Raw genomic sequence first — 6,399 nt, forward strand, 5'->3', positions numbered from 1 at the left:
CGCCCGAGGCGGCCGGGCAGCAGCCAATGAGAAGGGAGTTCGCCTGCAGGGAGGGGGCGAGTCGTCCCGGAGCTGACCGCGGCTTGGTGCTGACGGTCCCCGCCAGCCTGCACCCTTAGCCTTTAGATATATCGACTCGTGTTTTAATTAAGCTAATGCCAGGTCATTCTTAACTACATAAGTCTAATATTAAACAACCCAGCGCTGGAAATTCCCTGCAAACCAAGATGACATCTATTGACATAATGACCTTCTATAGGCTTGTCTGTTTCTCCGGGTGGGCACCAAAGCAGGAATTCCCCCCTCCTCCCCCATGTCTCTGTGCTTCTGGTTTATTTGATAGCCCAGCCCTACTTCACCATTCTTTTGGTGCCTTCCCTTGTTCCTTGAGGAAGAGCAATTGTTTAAATTATTAGAAGGGAAGAGCTCAACAGGCTTGCAATTAAAGAAATGTTAAAGTTGCTAGCAGATGAGAATGCTTTGTGAGCAGAAAAAATGTTTGAACAACATAGCACAAGAGCCAAACATTTGGACTAGGTTATTTATTGGTTGAGTGCTCAGTCCCTTAGATCCTGTCCCAAAGGACTATGTATGTAACACATTACATTGTAGGATATTTTCCTTCATTTTTTTAAAGTCACGTTTATTAATGTATAATTTACATACAGTAAACCCCCCCTTTGGAGATGTACAGTTCTGCATGTTTTGACAAACACATACGGTTGTGTAACCACCAAACAAAATATAGAACACTTCCATCGCCTCAAATAAAGTCCCCTCGTTTCAATCCTTCCTCTATCTTCAGAGCAGTCAATGCAGCATCTTTGACTCTGCCTCTGACTTGCCTGCCTCCTGCTATCACTTTGTAAGGACCTTTTGTGATTACTTTGTGCGACCCAGATAACCCAGGATAATCTTCCCATCTCAGAATCCTTAATCACATCGGCAAAGTCCCTTTTGCCTCGAAAAATAACATATTCATAGGTTACAAAGATTAAGACATGGACACTTCTTGCCAAAATTAGAAGTTTTTGAGTGGTACCCAGATGGGAAATGGTCTTTTTCCTTATGTTTGTACTATTTTCTAGATCTGTGAAAATCTTTTTTTTTTTTTAAGATTATTTATTTATTTGAGAGAAAGAGTGCACACATGAGCAGGGGGGAAGAGCAGAGGGAGAGGCAGACTCCCTGCTGAGCAGGGAGCCCAACATGGGGCTTGATCCCAGGACCCTGAGATCATGACCCAAGCCAAAGGCAGAAGCTTAATGACTGAGTCACCCAGGCATCCTAAGATCTGTGAAAATCTTTGGCAAGGAGTTTTCTGATCCAGAGATGTGCCTTTTGAAATATTAAAAGTACTGATTCCATGGATGGAGGAACACTCCATTGCACTCCCTGGATCTTCAGCAGGACATATTTGAAAGGGACACATCCCAATTTCCTGTTTCTCATATGCTAATCTGCCCTGGGGGTATCTTTGGATTGGTCCTCCTTGATCTTTACCAGCTCTTCCTCTTCTTCCCCCCAGATACCCCGGGTTCTTCTGAGCAAGGATCTAGGCCTTCTTCTCTCAGTCTATACCCTTTTCCTTACCAATGTTATCAATCTCGCCTGTTTTTAAGTGCTCTTGGTATGCTAACAATTCCAAAATATATAGTCCAAGACCAAACCTTCCTTATGAACTCCAGACCTTTATATCCAATAGCTTATTTTATTCTCTACTTCCATAACACATTGGCATCTTGACGTCTCCAAAAGAGGACCTGGGAAAGTAACAAGTGTTGAAGAGGACGTGGAGGATACGCAAATTGTCACACACTGCTGGTGGGAATATAAAGTGATTCGGCCATTGTGGAAAACAGTTTGGGTTCCTCAAAAAGTTAAACAAAGAATTAACGTATGGCCTGGTAATTCCACACCTAGGTATATATTCAAAAGACATGAAAACAGAATCTAAGCAAATCCTTATACACCAATGTTCACAGCAACACTAATCACAATAGCTGAAAGGTAGACACAAAAGTCCATCCTAATGTCTGTAAATGGATAAATGGATAAACAAACTGCAGTATATACATACAATGAAATACTGTCCCGCCATAAAAAACAGGGAAGTACCAGGGTGCCTGGGTGGATCAATGGGTTAAGCCTCTGCCTTTGGCTCAGGTCATGATCTCAGAGTCCTGGAATCGAGCCCCGAATCGGGCTCTCTGCCTACTTGTGATCTCTGTCTGTCAAATAAATAAATAAAATCTTAAAAAAAAAAAAAAACAGGGAAGTACAAATACATGCTACAACCTGAATGAGCCTGGAAAATATTATGCGACCTGAAAGACAGACACGAAAGGTCACACTATTGTATGATTCAATTCATAGAAAATATCCAGAATATGTAAATCCATAGAAACAGAATGCAGTGTGGTGGCTGCCAAGGGCAGAGAGAGGGAGATAAGGAGCAACCATTTAGTGGGTACAGGGTTTTATTTTGGGATGATGGAAATGTCTTGGAACTGGACAGAGATAGTGGTTACACAACATTGTCATAAATGCACTGCTCAGTTTAAAATGGTTAATTTTTTTTTAAGATTTTATTTATTTATTTGACAGAGAGAAATCACAAGTAAGCAGAGAGGCAGGCAGAGAGAGAGGAGGAAGTAGGCTCCCTGCTGAGCAGAAAGCCCGATGTGGGGCTCGAACCCAGGACCTGGGATCATGACCTGAGCCGAAGGCAGCGGCTTAACCCACTGAGCCACCCAGGCGCCCCAAAATGGTTAATTTTATGTTATACGAATTTCATATCAATAAAAAAAGGTAAATGATCTCCCTGATTGCCTCAAGTCTCTTTTCTTCCTGCTTATGCTTCTTTTTCATCTCCTTCATCCCACAATGACTAAATTTGATCTCTTCTACCTCTAATATATACTTAAACTCATCTACTCCTATCTCCTCTACCACTCTGCCAGTCCAATCCACCACCATCTTGTCTCTGAAATACTGCAATTATCTCTTCACTGGTTCTCCTTTTTCTTCCTCCATTCTCATTTTTAAACTACACCAAGAACTACTGTTGAGTCTACACAATCATTTTTGTCACACTTTACAAATGCAAACAACAAATATGTCACTACACCGACCATAACCATAAAATGACTCCCCATTATTCATAGGATGAAGTTTACTTATATTTTTTAAAAGACACATCTAAATGATCAGACTATTACATTTAGCAATCAACAGCATGGGTGCAAAAAAAATCTACATTAAAACCCTTTATTGGAATACTTTACATTTTCCACAGAATAGATACTAAAATAACCTGCTATACAATTAGTCACAAACACAGTCCTTGAGTTTTTTACCCAGACACATGAGGATTGTCTAAAGCATGCCTTCTTTGTAGCAGCTCAGCCCTGCCCCCCACTCTGCTCGGCTGAGTTGACAAATCTGTTGTAACCCATAGCTTCCCTGTTCCTTCTCTGGCTCTCTTCTCTGCTACACTTTGTTTCCTGGCAGCAATGAAAACCTCCTGTCACTGCTGTCCCTCCTGCTGCTGCTGCTGCAGCTGCCACTGCCACCTTGATTTCATGGTCTGGCAAAGTACTGGCCTCCACCACCACAGGGCCCAGAGCTTCTGTCTCCAAAATTTCCTCATTTCAAGGGTCCAAACTTTGAAGATTGATTGTTGTAGTTGCCAAAATCATTACAGTTTCTGCCACCTCCAAAGCTGTTTACATCATCACCAAATCCGTTACAGCCGTCCCCAGTGCCCCCTATCCACCCCCACCTCAACCGCCACCCACTGAAATTCCCTCCACAACCAAAGTTGTCACTTCAACCAAAACCACCTCCATGACCTCCACCAAAGTTTCCAGAACCAACCTCTCTCGGTAGAAGAAGCACTAATTTCTTGCTTAGCTAGGACTCTCCTTACTTCACAGTGGTGGCCATTCACAGTATGGGAGTTTTGAATGACAATCTTGTCTACAAAGTCATGGTCATCAAATGTTACAAAAGCAAAGCCTCTATTTCTACCACTGCTTCCATCAATTGTGATTTCAATCACTTCAAATTTCCCCTACTGTCCAAAATAATCTCTTAGATGATGTACTTCAGTGTCTTCTTAATGCCACCAACAAAAATCTTTCACACGGTTAAGTGGGCACCAGGTCTTTGAGAATCTTAAGACAGCCCTCTTTGGTTCCACACTCTTCTGTCCACCTTGTGTGGCCTTGCATTCATGGCGGCATCCGCCTCCTCCACAGGAGCAGAGGTGACAAACCCAAAGCCTCTGGAGGGTTTGGTGTTTGGATCTCTCATATTCACACAGCCTGCAGACGTTCTCCATTGCTCAAAATGGCTCCTCAGATGTGCGCTGGTTGTTTCAAAGCTCCAACTTCTGATGAAGCGCTTCCACAGCTTTTCAGGCTCTTTGGGAGACTCTGGCTTAGACATGACAGCAGTGGGAGGGAAGATTTTAACTATCCTTACTCAGCAGCATCCGCAGGTTGAAAGACGGGGGATGAACTTTTAAGTCTTTTTCATCAACTGCAAAGACGTCCAATTGGCCCTAATGCACCTCTCTAGCTTGTTACCCTATCACTCTCCCTTCCTTCACCGCATTCCATCCACCGTTCTGTTCTAGACAAAGCAGCAAAGCTCCTTCCCACTTCAGGCCCTTCCCACATGCTTACCCTGAAGATCTCCACCCTCACAGGCCAACTCTGTCTCCTCACCTGATTATCTTTTCCCATCCTTTATTTCGATTTTCACTTTAGGGTCAATATCTTCCCTGAAGTAAACTATCTCCCGGTCTAAGTTAGGTTCGCCACTTGGCCCTTCCTCACACCCCGCCCTTTTACTCTAGAGCACTTACAGCAAGTTATTACCCAGGTAGTTGTATGGCTTCACTTACTTATACCTCCCACAAGGCAAAAATTGTTTCTTGTTTTTGTTATTGTTGTGGGCTTTTTTTTTTTTATAAATCTCCATTGTCTATCCCAGTGCCTGGCACATAGTAATCTTTCAATACATCTTTTCAATTCATGACAACTGAATGATAGAAGCTATGTTGTGTGCATATGTGCAGTCTGGCATTTCTGTAGAACTCATTCCCATTTGTGCAATACTGCCAGACTGCCTTCCAGAAAGATGATACCAACTTCCATCCCTACTTCCAAGAATATAAAACGACATCCTCACCCCAACAAATGGTGGATGCTATTCATTTTAATTTCGATAATCCGAGTAGTGAAGACAAATATCTAATTTTTAATTAGCATTTTTGTAATTACTAACAGCTGAGCATCTTTTCAGACATCTGTTCACTTGTGAATTTCCTGTCACTGCTCATTCTTTAATGGGCTATTTTTTTCTTATTGATAAGTAGGAGCTCTCCAGATATTATGGATGGTAACTGTTTATGCATCACCATCATCCAAGCCTTTCATGTCTTTAAAGTCATTTCAGATATCTTATACCTTACAATGGTTTTGTTTTTATAAAGTCAAATCAATCTTTTATGCTGGAATTTAAAGGAACCCCCGGTCACTGCCTTCTCCCTTGTTCCAGTTCTTAGGTGGACAGGGGGAGATTAGTTGTGGGTGCAGGGCACAAGAAGTTAGGAGTGGAATGGGGTGCCTGGGTCGCTCAGTGGGTTAAAGCCTCTGCCTTTGGCTCAGGTCATGATCCCAGTTTTCTGGGATGGAGCCCTGCATTGGGCTCTCTGCTCAGCAGGGAGCCTGCTTCCCACCCCCCATCCCCTCTGCCTACCTCTCTGCCGACTTGTGATCTCTGTCTGTCAAATAAATAAAATATTAAAAAAAAAAAAAGAAGTCAGGAGTGGAAGCAGGGAGACTGGCTGAAAGGCTACTGAAGGGGTCCAGCTCAGATAAGATGCTGCGTATGAGCAGAGTGCAGCTGAAGAGAATGAAGAACCTACAACCGAGGATGTCCTTCACAGGTGGAGTCAACAGGATCAGCTGACGGGGGGGGGGGGGGGGGCAGGGCCTGGTTAGGGACCCTGAGTTTCAAGGATAATTTATAGGCTCTTTGCTTGGCAGCTGGGTAGATTATTGTTGCACTTACTGAGGTGCAGATGGTGGAGGGGGAGCGGGTTTGGTAAGGTGGAGAAAATGAAGGCTTGTTTTGGACCTTCTAGGTTTGATATGCCCCCTTGCTATCCAGATGAAAATGTCATGTAGGCATAAGCGATGGGAGTCTGAAATTCCCAAAGAGATCATGGACAGAGAAATAAATGTAGAAGGCATGGGTATAATGATCATACATAAAGATAGTGCATAAAATCACAGGGCTAGGTGAAATTTCCTAGGGAGAAAATGTATCAAGAGATAAGAAAGAGGAGCGCCTGGGGGGCTCAGTGGGTTAAAGCCTCTGCCTTCG

General features: G+C 43.2%; 1 pseudogene; it reads right to left on the bottom strand.

Moving 5' to 3' along the window:
* Positions 1-3,358: 3,358 nt before the first annotated feature.
* LOC125079118 (heterogeneous nuclear ribonucleoprotein A1-like) lies at positions 3,359-4,711 on the bottom strand (annotated as a pseudogene).
* Positions 4,712-6,399: the final 1,688 nt, after the last annotated feature.

Source organism: Lutra lutra, chromosome 10, assembly GCF_902655055.1.
Source record: "Lutra lutra chromosome 10, mLutLut1.2, whole genome shotgun sequence".
Taxonomy (NCBI): Eukaryota; Metazoa; Chordata; class Mammalia; order Carnivora; family Mustelidae; genus Lutra; species Lutra lutra.